Source organism: Monodon monoceros, unplaced genomic scaffold (genome assembly GCF_005190385.1).
Source record: "Monodon monoceros isolate NGI ecotype Baffin Bay Population unplaced genomic scaffold, NGI_Narwhal_1 Super_Scaffold_13, whole genome shotgun sequence".
NCBI lineage: Eukaryota > Metazoa > Chordata > Mammalia > Artiodactyla > Monodontidae > Monodon > Monodon monoceros.
Genome location: NW_021703769.1, coordinates 81,833,083 through 81,854,547, shown reverse-complemented (window position 1 = coordinate 81,854,547; position 21,465 = coordinate 81,833,083). Strand labels below are relative to the sequence as shown.

Below are 21,465 nucleotides of genomic sequence, written 5' to 3'. Positions count from 1 at the left end.
TTATTGATTATCTACTAAAATGTCCCTGCCTTATTAAGCTTTATTGATATGGTTTATTAACTTCTTTCTTCCTTGCCTCATGGAAGACACTTTAAAATGTTTGGCATTCTTAGAGCAAGTGTGTTTTTGAATAGATGGAAATCTTAAGAGTTTTGAAAGAAGAGTCATATAGTGCTTGTCATATGAATTCAGTGTGCTTATATTTAACTGTTGATTGATGGAAGTTTTGAAGTTAACATACTTCTTTATGGTTCATTAGTTTTTATCACCATTTAGATTTCTAAAAATGCTTTGCTTTAAAATTCATGGTTTTAAAAATAAAGTTCAGCCCTTCGAAAGAATAGTTTCACTTGCCAGTCATTTGCAAAACATAACTTTTTTGGGTATATTTTTAGAGTGTAGTACAGAACTTTGAACTGTATATGGGGAAGTCAGGTTCAGCTTGTTTACCAGAGAGGGTAAATAATCTATTCAAACAGTAGTTATGCCAGGGGCAAAAGAATTAAAATATCTTTTTTGCTAATGTGTTGGTTGGTTAGAAGACTTCAAAAAATGATTCCTGCTTGCTGTTTTGATACTTTTAAGTGTTTGTCCAGGGTATTACTGTTTGTTCTTTAACTGTAGGATAAGGAGAGAGAGGGGTGGTAGGAATGGCTGGAAGGCAGTTCTAAGGAGGAACACATGGGGGGTACTAGATTACGAGAACACACTTATTTATAATGTGTGCCGACTGTAGTTAAGGTATCTTTCATTCCTTTGGGGCCTTGTTGCCTTTCAGTTTTTCTAGAACAGTTCTTGAGATATGTCTCTACTTGGAAGGTGACTGGCTAGTTTGGTTCATTGCCACCATCCTAATGCTCAGTTTGGGAGTCTGTGTGATTGAACTTCCTGAACGGACCATCTGTGGCAGATGAGGTGAATAACTTTACTGATTTCCCCTCCCTCCTGCACCACCGCCCCCCCTTACCCCAATCAGCATAGCTGAGACGTAAGCCTGTGCTTCACGTGAAAAGCTGCTCCACCTCACCCAATAAAGTTAATATAAATTAAGGCCAGGCTGAGATCCCAGATTTTGCCTGTCAGGCAAGCGATAACCCCTGCATTTGAAACCATCTGTGGGCGATGGGAGTGTAAATTAGTTACCACTCTTAAGGAGGCTGCGCCAGCCTGTGCTTGGCTGGCTTGGATCCATTGCTTGCCCTTCGCCTGCAGAGGGACGTTTCCCAGAGCCTGGGTCGGCTGGCTCGGGGCTAGGTGTGGCCAGTGGGAGCCGCTGGTGGGTGATTGGCTGGCAGGAGGAAGGGAGAGGCCAGGTTATCGTCTTTGCTCGCATTCTGCCTTCAGCCTTGTGTCTGGCGGGTCGGTCTCCTTTTGGCTCCAGCTCCTGCCTGTTGACCGAGCCCCCGAGCTTTGGAAGGACCTCCTCCCTGTGACCCTCCAGTTTAGAGGTGGTAGCAGCTTGTTCCTCTTGCTAATCTCTGCATTGTCTTACCATTTCCTGTATGATTCTCAGCTTTTCTATTGTATGTGTAACCAATTCCTTGTTTTAAATTCCCTCTACTTCAACTCCTTGAGGGCCTTCTGTTTCTCTGGTTGGACCCCGATAGATACAGGTGCCCTGGGCAGCAGCTTTTAAAATTACAGGCATGTACATCCTTTGATGCAGCAATACCAGTTCTAGGAATTTAACGTGTAGGTATATTTTTACATGCCTGAGATACCGTAGGTACAAGAGTATTCACTGCCTTGTTTGTAATAGTAAAAGATGGAGAATAACCCGAGTGTTCACTGCACGTTATGTACCCGCATGGCGATTGAAGTCGTGAGGCTGTATAAAGGAATGAGGAGGCTCCTTATGAACCAATAGGCAGAGGTTTCCAAAATATTTTCCTAAGTTACAGAAGCAAAGTGTAGGCAAATGTGCACTGTTTGTTACCATTTCTGTTAAAAAGAAAAAAAAGGAAGTGGTTACATATGCATGAAAATTCTCTGGAAGGCTAAGCAAGGAACTAATAACAATGGTTACCTGTTTGGGGAGGGTGATGGGAACCAAGCAGATGGGGAACGTCAGTGCCCGGGAAACTTCGCTCTATGCCTTTTTATATTTTGCAATTCAGAAAAGCTTGTCCATCTCCACTGTTTGCCAAACTGGAAACCAGTTTCACAGAAAAATAGTATGAAAACACCCTTTTTGAGAGAATTTTAAAAATTGAATTATAGTTGATTTACAATGTTATGTTTTAGGTGTACAACAAAGTGATTCGATATTTTTGGAGTTTTTGTATATTAAAATCAGTGTAACCTGTAGAAAGTTATAAAATAAATAACTTATTTTTTCAGTCTGCATAGGAAATTAACTGCTTTCTTTTGAATGTTTAAAAAGTGACATGATAGGTGTTTTTAGGGTATGCTTAGAGCGTATTGTTTTCTGGAACATTTATTTATTCAACAAATATTGATAGCATCCCGACCAAATGCCAGGTCCTGTGCTTGGCGGAAGGGTGAATACAGTGAATAAAGCAGATGAATTTCCTGCGTTCCTGGAGCTTTTGTTTAGACGGGAGACTGAAGAAAAATGTAAACAGATGTATAAAGTCTTTGCAAATTATGCTGATGTGTGAAAGGAAATCAACAAGGGGTTGAGGGGAGAGTTGGGGGCCTGTGGTGGGAGGGGTAGGTAGGGCCTGTAGCCAGGGGAGGCCTCTTGGAGGGAAGACTCTTTCAGGTGTGACCTAAAGGGGTCGAGGACCAGGCAGAGGCTGGGCCCGGGGCTTGGGGAAGCAGAGCGCCTCCAGAGGGCTGAAAGCTGCCGTGTGTGGTCTGAGCCAGCAGTGAACTGGGACGCTTCAGGCAGTTTGAGTAGGTAAGGAATTTACATTTTGTTAAGTGTGTGAAGCCAATGAAGGGTTTTAAACTGCGGGATGACATTTGATTTATGTTTAAGTAATTGTAGCTAATGTTTACACAATGGTCTCTGTGTCCAGTTCTGCCCCGCCTGCTTTATGGATCTTAACCTATTTACTTTTCGCAATAACCCTGTTAGGTACTTAACATGAGCACCATTTATGGATGACAGTGGACAACTGAGGCACAGGGAAGCCAAGTAACTTACAGCTAGTAAGTGGTGGAGCCGAGCTTTGAACCCAGGCGTCCTGGCTTCAGAGGCCACGTTCTCAAGCATTGGACACCCTGCCCTGTAAGGAGAGTGTCCTCGGCTACCGAGTGGGGAACAGAGTGGAGGAGGGGAAGAGAGGACTTGGGGATAGGCGCCAGTGAGGAGGGGTTCGGGTGGGAGTTACAGGGGCGAGGTGGATTGCGGGGGGTGGCAAAAGTGAAGGGAAAGATCGGTGTAGGACAAACCTATATAAAAACTCACGGAAAAGTACAGAAAGCAATGAAACAAACACGTTCCCATTACTCAGAATCCATGTAGTAGCTGTTAATGTTCTGTCCCATCGTTTAAGGTCTTTACAAAAACTAATTAAAGCATCTCAGGTAAGTGTCTCCATCCTAGCACCTGGCAGCATCGTTCTTCCCATTGCTCAGGCCCAGATTTTGGTGCGGTCTTCCACTTCCTTTGCCTTAGCCGTCCAGCGTTCTTCTTGCCGCTGCTCTTGTCCACACAGCAGCCAGAGCTGTCTCTCTAAAGCAGAGGTCGTGTCACTCCTCTCCAAGTCGGCACCGTCCTTGGCGCACTCAGAGTCCCCTGCTGCCTGCAGTGTCGGGTCCCTGTGCTCTAGGCCAGGGGCCTACACACTTTTCCTGTAAGAAGGCCCGACAGCAGACGTTCTCAGCTGTGTGGGCCACACTTGGGCTCTCACACACTCTTCTTGATAACCCTTTAAAAACAAAAAAACGTTCTCGCCTTGGGGCTGTCCTTGGCCCTGCTCTAGTCCCCTGTGGTCTCTGATAGTTGCCCTCACTTTTGTCACCACGCTGGTCTCCTTGCTGTTCCGTGAACTTGCCAAGCGCTGCCCTGACTCCGTGCCTTGGCACTTGCTCTGCCCACAGTGGTTTCCCCTTAGGTATCTGCGTATGTGCTTGCTTGGTCCCTTCGGGTTTCTGCTTGCACGTCTCCCTGCCACAGAGGCCTTCGTCCACCAGCCTGTCTCAAGTAGCACCCCGCTGTCCCCCTTCCCAGCCTCATTTTTCCCCTTCGCTCTTAGCACCCCTCATCTGCTGCACACCTGTTCATCGTTCGTCTCTTCTCTCTTAGAATGTAAGTTCTGTGAAAGAAGGAATAGCGTCTGCTTTTAACCACTGCTGTCTCTCCAAGACCTGAGACGTCGTGTGGAATAGGCCTTTGGTGAATACTTGTTAATAAGTACTGAGTAAAGTGGGGCTCGCCCCTGTCGAGCGCTTCTGGTCCTCTTCCCCTTCCTGTCTTTGGTATTTCCTAAAGGCAACCATGATGAATGTGATGTGGGCCCTCTGGAATAGTTTTCATACTGGAATGTGTATGTGTGTGTGTCGGTAAGCAATATATGGATCTCTTTTTGGTTTGTTTAAAAAATTATCAACAAATGGCATCATACTCTGTAATGTTCTGCAGCTTGTGTTTGAGGTTATCCATATTATTATGTAGAGACCCTGTTTGTATCTTTTAACTGCCATAACGTTTTATTTTTCTTGTCTTGCCTTGGACTGTTATGTTGATTTTACATTGTTGCAAAGAACACCAAGGCTCCTCTCCTTTTACAGACTGTGAAAGTTTCTCTTGAGTATCTCTCTAGAATCGCAGTTGTGGGTTATAGGTGTGCTCTCTGTTTAACCAGATGCTGGCAGGTTGATTTCTCACTAGGTGTATTATCAGCGTCGTAATCAGCTCTTGGCATGTGTCAGACTTCTAAGTGTTTGCCTGTCTCCTGGGTAAGAAATGATGTACTGTTATAATTTGCATTGCTTTGCTAGATGTATTTTGGAGGATCAAATGGGCATATTGACAGCTGGGAGGTTAAAGGCGAAGGAACTGCAGGAATCAGAGATGACTCCTAGGTTTCTGGCTCACGTGACTGTGGGTGGTGCTGCTTCAGGAGAAGGGGAGTCTTGAGAGAAAACCATTTGGAGGGCTCATTTGTTTTTTGTTGAAGATGTCATTATTTTGTCCTCACTTTTTTTTTTTTTTTTTTTTGCGGTACGCGGGCCTCTCACTGTTGTGGCCTCTCCCGTTGCGGAGCACAGGCTCCGGACGCGCAGGCTCAGCGGCCATGGCTCACGGGCCCAGCCGCTCCGCAGCACGTGGGATCTTCCTGGACCGGGGCACGAACCCGTGTCCCCTGCATCGGCAGGTGGACTCTCAACCACTGCGCCACCAGGGAAGCCCATCTGTTGAGTTCTTAATTTCAGTTATTGCTTTTTTCAGTGTTCTTGATTGTTTTATTAGATTCCAATTTTCTGTTAAAATTTTTCGTCTTGTCCAGTGAATTTCTTTATTAGTTATTGGTGTCTGATAACGTCAATATTTAGACATGCTGTGAATATATTCTGTTGTCTATTTTACCCTTGGTTTTCAGTCTGTGATCTTGATTCTAGATTGCCTGTTAAGATTTAATTAAATTCTAGACGATGTGCATGAAAAACTATAGAGGTAGTTTGAGACTACCTCTTCAAGAGAGGCTCCTGGCAGGCATTAGGGTGGGGAAGTAATCACTTTAACACTGTGAGGGCTGGTCTCCCTCTGGTTTACCCTTCTCCCAGGGTATAGTGCTTTGGTGGTCCCAGCTGAAAGCTCGGGGTGTATACCAGGGCCTCTTCTACTTGGCAGCCCCTGAATTCTAATTTTGTCCCCCCAGTCCCATCAGACTGCTGGAGATTCTGTTGACCTCATATTCTATTCTCAACTACTCGTCTCTGCTTAGCCTCTTGGCCTTTGACTTTCTGCCGTGAATTGGCAAATGTCTCGAGGAGAAAAGTGGCTCAGATGATGGGACTCATCTCTCTGCACCTTCTCTCTGGGATCCTCGCCTCCTAGGTTCTCAGTGCATTGGTAGCTCTCTGATACCTTCAAACAGTTGTTTCTTATAATTTGCTCAGCCTTTTTAGTTGTTCTTGGCAGAAGTGTTGTCTGCAACGAGCTGGTCAGCTTTTACTGGAAACAGAATCTTAGGAATTCAGTTTTGGTGTTTAAAATCGGACTTCTTTGTGAGATGTCCTGGTAGAGATGGTAGGAAGATGCTTAGCTGTGTGGTCTGCTGCTTAGAAGAATGGTCTGGATAGGAGATAAACATTGGGAAGATTTAAATTCTTCTAATCTATGGGAATGGGTGAGAGATCACTTAGGGGAGAGAGTTGAGAGAGAGGAGAAAAATCCCAGGACTGAAGACAACCCAGAAAAGGAGACCAAGAAAGGGTAACCAGTGAGGTCGAGGAAACCTTGAAGCTTGTGTGGAATTGCAGGGCGGGAGGAGCGCTTTAAGAAGAGGGAGTGTTCAGCTCAGCTGAATGCTCCCGAGAGATGAACTAAAATGAGGATGGACAAGTGTCTACGGGATTTGGTGTCTTTAAAAAAAAAAGTTTGGGGAAAGGTGGGGAGCAGGCTAGACTGGAGAGGGCTAAGGAGTGAGTGGGAGAGATTTTTCCTTGCTGAAGGAGAAGCCTGGGCCACGGCCCTTCCCTAGAAGTTTGCTGTGTGGTGAGAACAGAGGGAAAGCGTGGGGCGTGGTGAGTGGCGGGGAGCTTAGGGAGGGCAATGTGGGTTTGTTTTGCAGCTAAGCGTTTCTCAAGTAAGTCCTTCTGATAGAGGACCGACAGTAATTCATCAGGTGAGTTAGAATAGGAACGCTGTTTGCACGCTCACACTCTTAGTGTAAATAACTTTGGGAGAGAGAAACTATTTTTTAAAGGTTATTGGCACGTCCTTCGGGAAGCAGGTTTATCAATTTGTAGTAGAGGATTATTGAAACTTCTGAAGTGAAATGAAATGAAAAAATAGGTTTTACCAAAGTATCCTAAAAGCTGCATAAAGCATATTAAATGTTTTGAATTTGTGGGAAAATAGTAAATCATTTAAATGAGAGTAGAAAATACATGACTCTCCATCCTGATATTGAAGTTAATCAAACATAAACTTTTTATAGTTAACGTCAGCCCCCCAGTCGACATGATAGAATAGACATGAGATCCCGTAGTGTTTTATAACGTGACTGCGACAACTCAGCAAGCGTTTATTTTGGGTAAATATCTTTCAGTATTCCGTAAATATTAGAAAAGACTCACCTGAGTCAATTTAGTTGGCTAAGAATATTTTGTGATTTACTTTGATAGAACAGATTTACTCTTTCTGCTGACTTGATGTCACCAGGCGCACTGTGCAAATAGGGGAAAGTAAGTTCCTATCTTAAACTTGCAGCAGGGCTATTTTTAATCACTGTACTCTTCTTTGGAACAACTTATTCCTGTAATTAATAAATAAAAATGGCAGTTTGCTATAAAACCAGACATTTTAATGATGATTGAAAAGTATTTCCCAATATCTAGCTAATTAGTGAATTTTTTTTTCGGTTTTCATCCAGATGTTTGGCAACATGTAGACACAGCCTTACTGCAATTTTCTAATTCACTTTCATGGGAACATATAATATTCTCCGTTTATCTTGGACAGCAGAGTTTCCTTTTTCTTTGGACAGATACATATGAAACACATGCTCTTCTAGTAGAGTTTTGTGGTCCTCTGAGAATTCTCTGAAGGAGGAAATGGGTTGACCTATTTGGTTGCTATGAAGTAAAAACAATCTTGTTTTCATTTTTTTCATGAACATCTGGGTTGCATTTATTTTACATTCTGGAGGTTCTTTAAAACCACAATTTGATAATATGAGGCTTCATTAAAACAGTCCCTATTTAGCTATTTCTATAGTTAATTTAGTGCTAGGGTGGCTGATAGACTTTTTAAAATCTTAAAAAAAGTTTCCCTTTCTATAAAATGTAACTTTTAAATAACAGCCCTTGATTTTAAACCATAAAACGGGATCTAGATATTTTGGGGCGGCAGGGGAAGGGTCGGTCAGCTGGTTTGTTTCTCTGTTGCCCACTGCCATGCAGGCTGGCCTTTGGTAGGGCTGAATTCGAGTCTGTAGCAGGCCATTGTGCTTCCCATCACAAATCCATCCTCCCTCCCTTCCTTGCTTGACAACCCTATTTGTGCAGATAAATCTGTCCATTGTGAAGCGACCTTATCACCACGAGGAAGTGAATGTTAAATGGTCTAAACCAGGTAAGGTAATCCCGTTTTCCTTTATTGACTGTGTAAGCTAAATCTGGCCAATGAGCTGTGAAGGGCAGTTAGCAGGGCGACTTCTTGGAAGGGTATCTTCCTTCTTGGAAAAATACACAGGGAAGAAACAGTTCCTCTTCTTACGATGGCCTTTGTTGGGCCTGGGTGGGTAGCCAACTTACATTCACGATGTCCCTGAAGTCCGTCCAGTTCCAGGCCCCCACACTGAGGATGATCTGCTGGACCCTTGGTGGAGTTGCTGGGCTTCACCCACTGGGGAGCCCCCCCGCCCCGCCCCCACGTCTCCACGTGTCCTGTCCTATGTGACTGTAAATACCTGTCTTTTTCCAGGGCTGAGGAGAAGTGACTGGAACCAGGGCTGCGGGGTTGTCTGATACTGGCTGGAGCGGTAGGCGGGTTTCATTCTCTTATTAAGAATAAGGATCTCGTCTTGGCCATTGAGGGCCAAGAGGAAACCTCTTCTCTCTGCCACACGTGTTCACTGGGTGTATATATTTATCCCTTTAAGAACGGAGCTAGGTTACACTTTCTTTTTGAGATGAACACTTTCTGCTACTTTGAATAAAGCAAAATATATTTTCACATGCTTGTAAATCCATTAACAGTTTCATTTGGCACATCCTTATGACTACATTTCTTTATTTTTTATCATTTTAAAAAATTTATTTATTTATGTATTTATTTTTGCTGCGTTGGGTCTTCATTGCTGCACCCGGGGTTTCTCTAGTTGCGGCGAGCGGGGGCTACTCTTCGTTGCGGTGCACGGGCTTCTCATTGCAGTGGCTTCTCGTTGCGGAGCACGGGCTCTAGGCACGCGGGCTTCAGTAGTTGCAGCACTTGGGCCCTAGAGCTCTTGGGCTTCAGTAGCTGTGGCACATGGGCTCAGTAGTTGTGGCTCATGGGTTCTAGAGTGCAGGCTCAGTAGTTGTGGCTCATGGGCTTAGTTGCTCCACAGCATGTGGGATCTTCCTGGACCAGGGCTTGAACCCATGTCCCCTGCGTTGGCAGGTGGATTCTTAACCACTGAGTCACCAGGGAGGTCCATGACTACATTTATTTTAACACAGAAATATTTTTAAAAATGCAGTAATCGGAAGTGGCAGGCGTTGGCTATTTAATATTCTGTTAGAAGACAGGACTTCCTTTTAGCTCTTTTCGGAGAGGAAATAAAATGATCAAGCATGTCCTTTTCCAAGTTTCAGTAATTAGATTAAAATTTTTTTGAATTGAGACAGGCAAATGAATTCATTTTTGTTTGTATTAGAGTATGGGAAAATGGGAGGATTTCAGTGACTTTTAAATGTTTGGCCTGTTCACACGATGAGGCTGTATTTCCCGAGTGTGGGAGGACAAGTGACTGCAGACTTTGATTCAGTATGTGATGCCCTCATGAGAGCGAGAACCATCTTGAGGATAAAATGACGCCTTTCATTGCCTGTGTAACAAGAATCTTAACGCTAGATAATTGTTCTTCTGCAGCATTGCGTTTCCCCAGGAATCACAGAGTATCTGCTGTAGATTCCCCAAAGTCACGTTTCTAAAGCTTAGCCTTTTCATTTAAAATAGTGCGTAAGCTGTGTGCTGGTCAGACGGTTACTATGATGCTTTTATTTTGACAAAAGAACATCACATGCCTTCTTCCCTCCTTCCTGATCTTTAGGTGTTGAGAATCTCGCTCACAAGAGGAGTCCGGAGCGCGTGTCGCACGTCCTCTGGCAGCCCTCGTGGTGGTTCTGCCTCACAGATGCCCAGCAGTTTGGCTGGACGTGCAGAACATGATTATTTTTTTAACCTGGGAAGAACATAAGCCGAGATATTCCCCCTGGGCTCTGCTGCTATCAGTACTTAGACATTTGGCTTTAGGATTTAAGTCCCTGGTACCTTCGGGCGGCCTCCATCCTTTTCTCCTCCAGCGGAGGGGCAGGGGCGTCTGAGGCCTTTCTTTTCTCATCTCTTCCCGTCCAGTGTTATGATCCTGACAAAGAGCAGACCCTCCCGCGTGTAGAGATGACAAAGACTTCCAGAAGTCTTCTGGCTTCTTCTGCATTTGAAATCTTATCTCCCTTTTCTCTTTGACCTGTGAAAATTCGAGGTAGGGTAAAAAGAATTGCACTCTTGAGAGAAAAGTCTGCACCTGGAAATGTGGTGCAGGCCTGCCCAGCAGTACGGAGTCGGGGGCACACCCTCAGCCCCACTCGGTGGCTGGTCGCTGGCCCCAGCTGTCTCCCTACGTCTGGAAGCTCTCTAGTCAACGTGAGCTTGGCTCGGGCGGTTTTAACTTGGTTTTAGCAGTCAAGAGACACATCGGTGACTGGGAATTTCAGGAACAGATTTGACAGGAGAGCCTTTTCCTTAATTAAAGAGTTGTAAATTGACAGTCAGGGCCGGTCCAGCTTTCACTAGTTAGAGATGAAAGGCCAAGCTCAGGTGGTAAAACTAACCTGATCATCTTCCCCCAGTGCTAGAGAGGGGAGTCTTTTAGTGTAAGCCCTTCATTTTATGAGACCGTTTCTGCATGTTTTATTGAAGCTCTTTTCCCCTAATGTCCCTAAACATGTCCCTGCTGCCCTCCCCCCCTCCATTCAGAGACCATCACTTTCATTTTGGCTAACCCGTTTGAAAGTAAGTTACATATAGTATAACACTTTATCCTTAAATACTAAATAGCGTTCATTTCCTAAGGACATTCTCCTACTTAAATACAACCATTACCATACTTAAGAGAACTAATAGTAATTACATACTGTCATTTCACATGTAGTCCAAATTCTGCTTTCCCCAATTTGTTCTCAAGATGTCTTTTATAACTATGTTTCTTACCTATCTAGGTTCTCATCAGGGTTTACACCTTGTATTTAGTTATGTCTCCTCAGTCTTAAAAAAAATTTTTTTTTCCAGTGACTGACTTTCTTAAAGAGTCCAGGCTGGTTGCCTAATGTCATTACTTGAATCCTCTAGTCTAGATTACATATATGAACAGAAGAGAGGAGCGCTTTGGTTTCTTTAATGTTTTAAAATTATAAATATGTTAAAACCATCTGCTTGATTCAAGGTCAAAGTCCCGCTCATTTTTCCTGTTCTTTGGTAAATGTGGATTAGATTGGTGACCAAAAGGAGTTACCAAGCAGCTCAGGTGTCAGTGGAGGACGTGCGTGGGCGGACCTGGAGCAAATACACACAGCGGCTGGTTAGGCCTCCCCGCATGTGGAGGTGATTAGTTATCTGGCTTAACACAGTAAGGATTTTATTTTAATATTTGGCCATGGGTTTACAGAGAAACGAACTTTAGAACTGGAAAAACTTAGTAAGACAAACTGTATTTACCTAATACAGAAGAGATGCCTTTGCTGCCAGAACCTTGGAGGAAGAGCAGACCTTTCAACTCCCAGGAAGGAGTCCTTTTCTTCTCCCTTCCCTCAGCGCCTTCCTATTGGCTTTAAACGTTTTTGAACTTCAGCTGCAGCTGAGACTAATACAGGATCCAGCTGTAACTTCTTTGTTGTTGTTAGTATATCCGGTGATGGTCATAGCAAGCTCATTGTATGAAAATTCAATAAAGGAAAGGGCAGGGTGGGAAAAAAAATGATACTCTACAGAAGTATTCAAGAACTAGGACCTGATCCAGGAGTCTCCCTTTCAGACCCACCCTGAAGTGTTCGTTCTGTTTGTGACGAGTCCAGTAGGTGTTTTAGTCTCTCCCTTTTAATCGTGTTAGGTATACAGCCATGTAACCAGAGAACATGCATGAGGCTGACGTGTTGTTTTCGGGACGGGGCGGGGGGGGGGGCAGAAAATAGTACCTGTGAGAACCCAGAGGACTGAGCCCTCCCCTTGTACAACGGGACCGGGACTCCTCAAAGACCCGTCCGCACTCCTGTGGAGTGAAAAGAGGCGTTCTCTTTGCTTAGGTCTGTTCAGTAGAACTCATAGTTATGCGTTTACCAGAGAGCAAGTAAGTACAGAATCAGCAGTTCAATAAAATTAAACGTCAAATTTGCATGTCTGCTACGAAGTAATTCCTATAAAAGCTTTGTATCTCTGATCAACTCTGTCTTACAAGGAATATGTAGCTGAAGATGGATCGTGTGTTTTGAAACAGTTTTTGTGATAAATGTAATTATCATACGACTAGTGATTTTCACATGCTTGTGTATCTTGAACGTTTTGTTTTCCTTTTTTTATGTTAAGGAGGTCACATTTCTCAGATTTCTTCTAATTGTAGCCAGACATCCTGTTTGGGGGCAAATCGAGACCAGCGCTGCCTGTGAAGGAATCACGCGGTTCTGTAGTGATCTTCCGGGTTGTTGTTTTTGGATTTGATTTTATGGACAGGTTTCCTTGAAATTCTGTACTCTAGTTTTAGATGATCTCTTTACATTTCTGTGGTTCAGGGCATCAGTAGTAAATATAGTATTTAGCACAGAAATATCGTTGAGTGTCTTAAGGCTGTATGAACTTTATAGGAAAAATAAACCAGTGACACTTCAGTGGATATAAGAGACGGGTACCACTTAACAAATTTAAGGGAGCTTTGAGCTGTTTCTCAGGTCACTGCTGTATCTGTACCAGCAGGAACGATATTTTGAAGAATCCTTACCTGTTTTACACTAGGACACTTCAGTCTCCTGGGTCCCCGCAAGTTACTATTTTCTGTCTCCCACTGAAAGGACGTTTTCGCGACCCTTCAAGAGACTTCCTGCCAGTCTCCTTTACTCTTCTCCTGTCTCAGTTTTACTCATAGTTTTGGGTTTTTTTTTTAAAACTTAAGAATAATCTGGTATTTTAAAAAGATTTATAAATGGTTGGTTTGCTGCTCTATATAGTATCAGAGACCCTGTTCTCCTGAAGTACTGTTTGATCTAATGAAGGTGTTACAGCAGTGAGCCTGATTTGGTAATAAAGTACCTCTTTTTTTTTTTTGGAAATTGAACTATCATTTACATAACAGTATATTCACCCTTTTATTTATTTATTTTAATTTTTTTAGGTTTTGAAAATTTTTTCAAACTTCATTTTTTCAAATATCCTGCTGATTTTACTTTTCCTTTTTTTTTTTTAACTTTTCCTTTTTCTTTAATTGAAGTATAGTTGATTTACAGTGTTGTATGTGTTTCTGGTGTACAGCAAAGTGATTCAGTTATACATATATTCTTTTTCATATTCTTTTCCATTACGGTTTATTACAGGATATTGAATATAGTTTCCTGTGCTATACAGTAGGACCTTGTTGTTTATTTTATATATAGTAGTTTGTATCTGCTAATCCCAAACTCTGGATTTATCCGTCTCCACCCCGACCCCCTTCCCCTTTGGTAACAAGTTTGTTTTCTATGCCTGAATAGTCACCCTTTTAAAGAACACAATTCAGTGGTTTTTAGTATCATATATTCACAAAATTGTGCTACCATCACCTAATTTTAGAACATTTCATCCCCTCAGAAAGAACCCCATCTCCATTAGCATAATTCTCCTTACTCTGCCCCTGGTAACCACTCATCTACTTTCTGTCTCCATGGATTTGCCTGTTCTGGACATTTCATGTAAATGGAGTCAGGTGCCCTGTGGCCTTTGGTGTCTGGCTTCCTTCTCTGAGCAGGTTCATCCACGTTGTAGCATGATTCCATTTTCCAGGCACATCCACGTCCTGACATGACTCAGTGTAGAGCGCCTGTACTTTTCCTGTGAGTGCAGGGGAGACTTGGATTGGTTTTGGTGTTGGGAGAGATTTTACTCACCTCTGTCACATGGTTGAATCCGTGGTTTGTATGCCGTCTTGAAGGTTTTTAGGTTTGCATGTGTTTCTTCTCATTGAGAAAGTTGAAGTTTATTTTCAGCCTTTTTACTTGAAGGACCAAATTGAAGCCTTACTGTCATAATACCTCAGTTTATAATGTCTGTGCTGTTGTGCATGGTTGCCTCCAGAGCAGAACCATGTCGTCTGTAGAAAATTTTTACTCTGAAGACCAATATATGGGTTCAAGAAACCGAATTTCTCAGGGAGCTGTACTGAACTGTGTTAATAAAAGCAGGGAGAATCTTCTGGTCGGGGATCCAGTGAGGCTTTGCCAGTGTCATCCCAGCGGTGGACACATGAGACCAGACTTGCATCCTCTATTCACCCTGAAATCCCAGCAAACAATAAAAAAGGAAGCGATAGGGAACTCCGAGCAGCAGAGGGACTGGGAAAGGGACCTTTACCAGAGGAGAGTTGTTTTTTTTAACAAACCTTCGGAAGAAACAAGAAATTGGAACCTATAAACAGATAAAAAACAGAATGCAGATTGCGAGTGAGCGGGCAGGGCTCCCGGGCAGTCCCCTGAGCTGAGCGAGCGCGGACGTGCACGTAGACTCGGGCTGCTGCCGTCCCCGAGGAGCCTCTTCCCTTCTTCTCTCCCTTCTTGTTGTTGTTGTTGTTGTTGTTTTGGCCGCCCCACGTGGCTTGTAGGATCTTCGTTCCCTGTCCAGGGATTGAACCCAGGCCCATGGCAGTGAAAGCGCTGAATCCTAACCGCCGGACTGTCAGGAAATTCCCACCTCTCCCTTCTTCTTGTTTTGAGGGAGGCAGGTGATAGCATTTTACCATCAGGCAAATATTTCTTTATGGAGATAGCATTCTCTGGGGGAGAATTGGATCTCCCTGGGTAGGTACCAGCACCCCAAGTGAAGCTTTTTTTCTTCTGTCTTATGGGGGCTTTTCAACCTAAAGGTTGCTGCCCTGACTTTTCATCCCAAGTGAAACCTGCCAGGGACAGAACACAGTGAACCTTCCCGTTCAGGACAGAAGTCAGGCGAGAGAAGGTACTTAATCCAGTGCTGGAGGAAGCCGCGCAGCTGCATCTCAGTTATAAAAATGTCCAGACAGCAGCAGCCTCCAGACAGATGGGGAAAAACTGACAACATGGAAGAGAAAATTTAATACATTTTTATAGCGGGAATAGCTGACCCCCAAAGAAAGAGCGTTCAGAAGATAGAAGAACACCTAAAAAAAGGATCCTTGGAGAGTCAAGGGAAGATGTGACTTGAGCACTAGCGTTTGTCTAACTTCTACCTCCCTTGAATCACTAGGTCCTGATGGAAGTGATTGAGGGGAAAAAAAAAAGTGTAAAAAATGAATGGGGAGAATTGGGATCAGGGTGAAGACATACCAAGTGCTGACTCATGACTCTTTCCCTAGAGCTCAGTGCAGGGATAGGATAAGTGTAAGAGGACATGCTATCGCCTCTGCTAACTTGGGGGAGAAGAGGGTGAGTGAGGCCACGTGGCCGCAGGCAGCTGGGGTGGGTTGGCTGCCTCGCAGCAGTGGTATTCGGGCAGCTGTACTCAGAGGCCGGAGGACACACGTGGCTGAAAAATGCTCAAGACTAGTGGGGCGTCCCCCTCCCCCTGCCCTGCAGCTGTCCTCCCTGGTGCAGTGGGAGCACCCCAACTCTCTGGATCGGAAGCCCTGCCAGATGGAGAATGATGTACAGAAACTAGGTCACAGAACCAACATGATAGATTCACAGAGAAGCTGGACCACCCATGAATGGGTGATGCAACGTCATGTGCATCAGCCCTTCAGCTTATGGACTTAGATCGGGAAAACCCACCAAACTCAGCATCCTAAGGAGTACCAGACGTTGTTTTGGGGGCAAATTGCACCTGAATATCACTGTTCAACGATAAATAAAAACAGCATGTGGCCAAAATAAAATAAGGGAGGGGGATATATGCTTTTTGAGGCAGAGGAAAAGTGTAATTTTGAAGAAGACTAATCATAGAAACTGTAAGTAAATTTCAGGTTGAATCTGCTTTGTGTTGTTTTCTAATAAAATTCAAGGCATACTCTGCAATAAATGACTGAAAGGGGAGATAAGGCAACAGGCAGATAAAGTGAAATGAATGAGCTGAGAGGAAGAAACCGTAATGATACTAAATGCATTTGCTGGAAGAGCATCATCTCCAATGTAACAAGTTAAATTAGTGCTGTGATCTAAATAAGCTGTTCCTGAAGAAACTACGGAAACAAGTAGGACAGAAACAGTAATCAGAGATACAATGGAAAAACATATCTTTGAGCTGAAAAAAACAACAGCTGCTTCTGTGTGTTGAAAGGGCTCATTCTGCTAAGATGAAATTAGTGGAAAGAGCAACTGTGTGCTGGTGAAATTTTTAAATTTCAAAGATAAAATACCTTACAAGCAGCCAGTCAGAAGAGAGAGAGAGAAAAAAAAAAGGCTACCTAGAAAGAAGGAAAAATCAGGATGATTTTAGGCTTTACTACAACATTGCCACAAGATAGTAGAGCGGAGGCTGAGAGTTTTGTGGCTAAAAGGTTGTAACCAAAAATAAAATAAAAAAATAAAAGGTTGTAACCAAGAGTTTAATAATTACACTAATTGCTGTTCATCTGTGAAGGCAACAAACAGATGTTCTCTAAAGGTACAGAAGCCAGGCCTAGCACCCTGCCTGTGGTTGGAGCTCACCCTGCCTTTGCACTTAAGAATTGAGAGCCAGTTTGTTTCCTTAGTCCTTATTCTTTTTCGGCTACCTGTACCTAATATTCTCCTGACAGACCAGCTGTGAATTTTTCTTGAAAAAAAAAAAACTATTTCAGGGCTTCCCTGGTGGCACAGTGGTTGAGAGTCCGCCTGCCGATGCAGGGGACGTGGGTTCGTGCCCCGGTCCGGGAAGATCCCACATACCACGGAGCGGCTGGGCCCGTGAGCCATGGCCGGTGAGGCTGCGCGTCCGGAGCCTGTGCTCCGCACCGGGAGAGGCCACAACAGTGAGAGGCCCGCGTACCGCAAGAAAAAAACAACAAAAAAAAACTTTTTCAAAGATAAATTCCAGTCCACTAAAAGATTAATTAAAGTAACTCAGGAAGGAGAAAGTTGGGATATAAAATAAAACTGACATTGAATTGAAGTCATGTAAACATAAATTTAAGTGTATAATTATAAATTTGGTTACAAATCAGAATTCAAATGTCATAAATCTTGAAAGAGAAGATATGTAATGAAAAGAAAAAACCCCATTAATTCAGTAAAAATGGCAGCAATAATAAAGATGGATCCAAGTAACTCTAACATAAGCCAAGAAGTAGGCGATGGGGGAGAGAGGAAGGTTGGGAGAAAGTTAAGTTCTGCCTTGTCTTGCAAAGGGGGATATCAACTGTTTTATTTCTGATCTTGAAAAATAGAAAAATACAGTTAGTGGTGTGGTTTTTTTATTTTTTTATTTTTTTTTGCGGTTCGCGGGCCTCTCACTGTTGTGGCCTCTCCCGTTGCGGAGCACAGGCTCCGGACGCGCAGGCTCAGCGGCCATGGCTCACGGGCCCAGCCGCTCCGCGGCATGTGGGATCGTCCCGGACCGGGGCACGAACCCGTGTCCCCTGCATCGGCAGGCGGACTCTCAACCACTGTGCCACCAGGGAAGCCCTTGTCATTGACTTCTTGAATTTATTTAGAGGAGCATTACCTGCTTTTTGGCCCACATTTGGGAAAATTTTTTAAAAGGAGGGGGTTGGTGGGAGATTTGTCCATTTTGTGAAATGTATTCTTTTAGAAATTTAGATCATCCGTGGCTCATCCCCATGATGTTTCGAAATATTTTTGGACAGATCTTTAGGAAGGTCTTGGAGGCAGAAGGGCTTGAGGAAGGGGTGATGTGGCTGGAGGTGAAGTGGGGAGGGTGTGGCGTGGCAAATGCAATTGAAATGCATTTAAAAATTGCCACTAAGTTGTGTTGAGTTAGATAATTTAATTGTGACTTGTAGATGAGTAGGTTTGGAATTTTGTCTCCCCGAAACCATGTTTCTTCAGGCTGTTTTGTCGCTTAGGTGGCAGTTTTGTATGCTATTTTATCTGTAGAATCCGGCACTACCAGACTTAATCGGGACAAGGTGCACCAGATACAGTGTGATTTCACTGGGCTGCATCAAACATGCAAGTTCAACACAGACTTACTTGCTAGTTCTGGACCACAGGTTTAGAACCTATACACATAGGAATTCTCATAAATTCTATTCTTCACAATAAACACCAAAGAAGAAAAAAATAGGATGTATTTATATTATTGCATGTGGTAATCATCAAGTATATTCCTAACAGGAGAGCATTTCCATTTTGATTAAACTTCAGCGTTAGAATCAAACCTTCTATTTAAAAATGTACATACCCAGTGATGGGAACCATTTTCCACAGACTACCTTCTGACCCTATACCGTTCAAACCTCATTTCTCCTCCACTACCCTCACCACCCTTCTGGTGTTGGGCACTGAGAGACCTGTTCATGGTAAAATACCCCGTCTGCCCGTCCACTGTTGATGGTTTCATCAGGTAAGTCGGTGCAGGGCAGGAAGAGCATTCCTCGAGTCATTGGTCTATTATGCCTCTTTCCTGTAAGGTGATCCGCAGAAGTGACCAAAAGCCGCATGAATATATCCCGCTGAACCCGAACTAAATGTATCCTCAACTCAGCCTCCCCTTTAAAAACAAAAACTTTATTGAAGTACAGTTGATTTACAATGTTGTGTTAATTTCTGCTGTACAGCAGAGTGATTCAGTTATACATATATATACATTTTATACACACACACACACACACACACACACACACACACATACACATACACATACACATACACATTCTTTTTCATCTTCTTTTCCATTCTGGTTTATCACAGGATATTGACCATAGTTCCCTGTGCTCTACAGCAGGACCTTGTCATTTATCCATCCTGTATACAATAGTTTGCATCTGCTAATCCCATAGCCTCCCCTTACGGATCCCCAATTTTTGCAAATTTATCTGAGAGATAAATTTTCAGAAGTGGGATTCCAGATCCAAAAGGAAAATGGATTTGAGATGTTGGTGGACGTTACCAGACTTCCCTCCACACCCATTTACTGTTCCTAACTCCCACCAGCAACGTGGGAGGGTGCATAATCCCCACAGCCTCCACAGCAGAGAATGCTGGCCAACTTGGGCATTTTGACAGCCTGATGGGTCAGAAATGGAATCTTAGTTTTCATTTGCTTTCCTCTCATTATGTGCCCATTTATCTTTTGGGTTATTGGCCTTTTCCTTTTCAACTTCTAGAAGATCATTCTTTCTTAGGGGGATTCGTTCCCATGAATTGCAAATGTTATCTCCCAATTTGCCATTTCTCTTTTGACTTCGCTTTTATGACTTTCTGTTTGCTTATTTTTTATTTGCTTGTTTTGTTGCCATAAAGAAAATCTTATTTTTTTTAATACAATAGATTCTTTTTTTAAAAAATAGTTTTAAAAAAATTTATTTTATTTATTGATTTTTGGCTGTGTGGGTCTTTGTTGCTGTGCTCAGGCTTTCTCTAGTTGCGGCGAGCGGGGGCTACTCTTCGTTGCGGTGCGCAGGCTTGTCTTTGTGGTGGCTTCTCTTGTTGCGGAGCACGAGCTCTAGGGTGCAGGCTCAGTAGTTGTGGCGCACGGGCTTAGCTGCTCCGCGGCATGTGGGATCTTCTTGGACCAGGGCTCGAACCCGTGTCCCCTGCATTGGCAGGCGGATTCTTAACCACTGTGCCACCAGGGAAGCCCCAGCTTCTTTTTTTTTAATAAATTTATTTACTGTTTTTTTTGGCTGCGTTGGGTCTTCATTGCAGTGTGCAGGCTTCTCGTGGTGGCTTCTCTTGTTGTGGAGCATGGGCTCTAGGCACGCAGGCTTCAGTAGTTGTGGCACATGGGCTCAGTAGTTGTGGGCTTGCGGGCTCTAGAGCTCAGACTCAGTAGTTGTGGCACATGGGCTTAGTTGCTCCGCGGCATGCGGGATCTTCCCGGACCAGGGCTCGAACCCATGTCCCCTGCATTGGCAGGCGGATTCTTGGCCACTGCACCACCAGGGGAGTCTCAAATCTTACTTTTTTAATGTAGCCAAATGTATTTTTTTTCTTTTGCAACATCTAAATTTTGAGTCATACTTAGAAACGACTTCCCCATTCCAGGATTATAAAAGAATGTTGTCTGTTTTAGTTTATAGTTTCCCTTGCTGCATGTAAATCTTTGAACTACTTGGCCTTGATTTTGGTGTATGGTGTGAGGTATACATACAGCTTTATCTTTTTTTACCAAAAGACTATTTTGTCCCAACACCATTTATTAAAAAGTTCATCTTTACCTTTCCACCTTGTCATACACTAAATTTCCATCTGATTTGAGTCTTTCTGGACTTACTGTTCTGTTCCATTGGTCTATTAGGTCAGTACTACACGATTTTCCTTCTTCATAGGCCATGGTGTTTTAATATTGTTTAGGGTTAGGTTCCTCGCCCCTTCTCACTTTTCTTCCTTTTCAGAGTTTTCCTGGCCCTTTTTGTTTGCTTGTTTTTCCTCGTGATCTTTATTTATTTATTTAAAAATTAATTTAATTTTGTTTTTGGCTGCATTGGGTCTTCGTTGCTGCATGCGGGCTTTCTCTAGTTGTGGTGAGTGGCGGGGGCTACTCTTCGTTGCGGTGCGCGGGCTTCTCATTGCTGTGGCTTCTCTTGTTGCAGTGCGTGGGCTCAGTAGTTGTGGCATGCAGGCTTCAGTAGTTGTGGCTCGTGGGCTCTAGAGTGCAGGCTCAGTAGTTGTGGCGCACGGGCTTATTAGTTGCTGCGCGGCATGTGGGATCTTCCCGGGCCAGGGCTCAAACCCGTGTCCCCTGTATTGGCAGGTGGATTCTTAACTGCTGTGCCACCAGGGAAGCCCCCTCATGATCTTTATAATCAGCCTGTCTACAACAGAGAATAAACAGCCACCACTTTGAGATGGCATTAGATTTATAGATGACCTTGGGGGGTATGACATCTTTCTGATGTTGCATCTTTATATCCAGGAACATGGTGTGTCTTCTCGCTCAAGTCTGTTAGGTCATTCAGGAATGTGTTCAAGTTTTCCTTCTACTTACGTTAAGTTTTATACATTTATTAAATTTATTTCCCGATACTTGATGTTTTATTGCTGTTGTAATTGAGGTGTTCTTTCCATTTTATTTCCATTTTATTATCTAACTAGTTATTGTTTGGATTTATGAAAGCTGTTGATTTCTGTATATTTTGTATCTCACTAGCTTACCAAATTATCTTACTGGTTTTAGAAATGTAGCTTGTTGGTTGGTTCTCTTGGATTCTCTACTTACACAGTCATTTCTTTGGCAAGTGATAATTTTATCTCCTCCTTTTTAGTTTTTATTCTAATGATTTTAGTCTCTTGGCCTTTTGCATTGGCCCTGAG

The 21,465-nt window shown here is 43.4% G+C and overlaps 1 protein-coding gene across 4 annotated transcripts in view; it reads left to right on the top strand.

Moving 5' to 3' along the window:
• Nucleotides 1–21,465, top strand: part of CYTH3 (cytohesin 3) — an 89,528-nt gene that overhangs the window by 2,556 nt on the left and 65,507 nt on the right. The window contains exon 1 of one of the 4 annotated variants that reach the window (XM_029219560.1): nt 2,727–2,863. The exons of 2 other annotated variants lie outside the window; for them this stretch is intronic. The gene's annotated coding sequence lies outside the window, so the exon portion shown is untranslated. Of the gene's footprint in view, nt 1–2,726; nt 2,864–5,899; nt 6,762–21,465 lie in introns of those variants that run through there. One more of the 4 variants, XM_029219561.1, reaches the window with a different exon arrangement.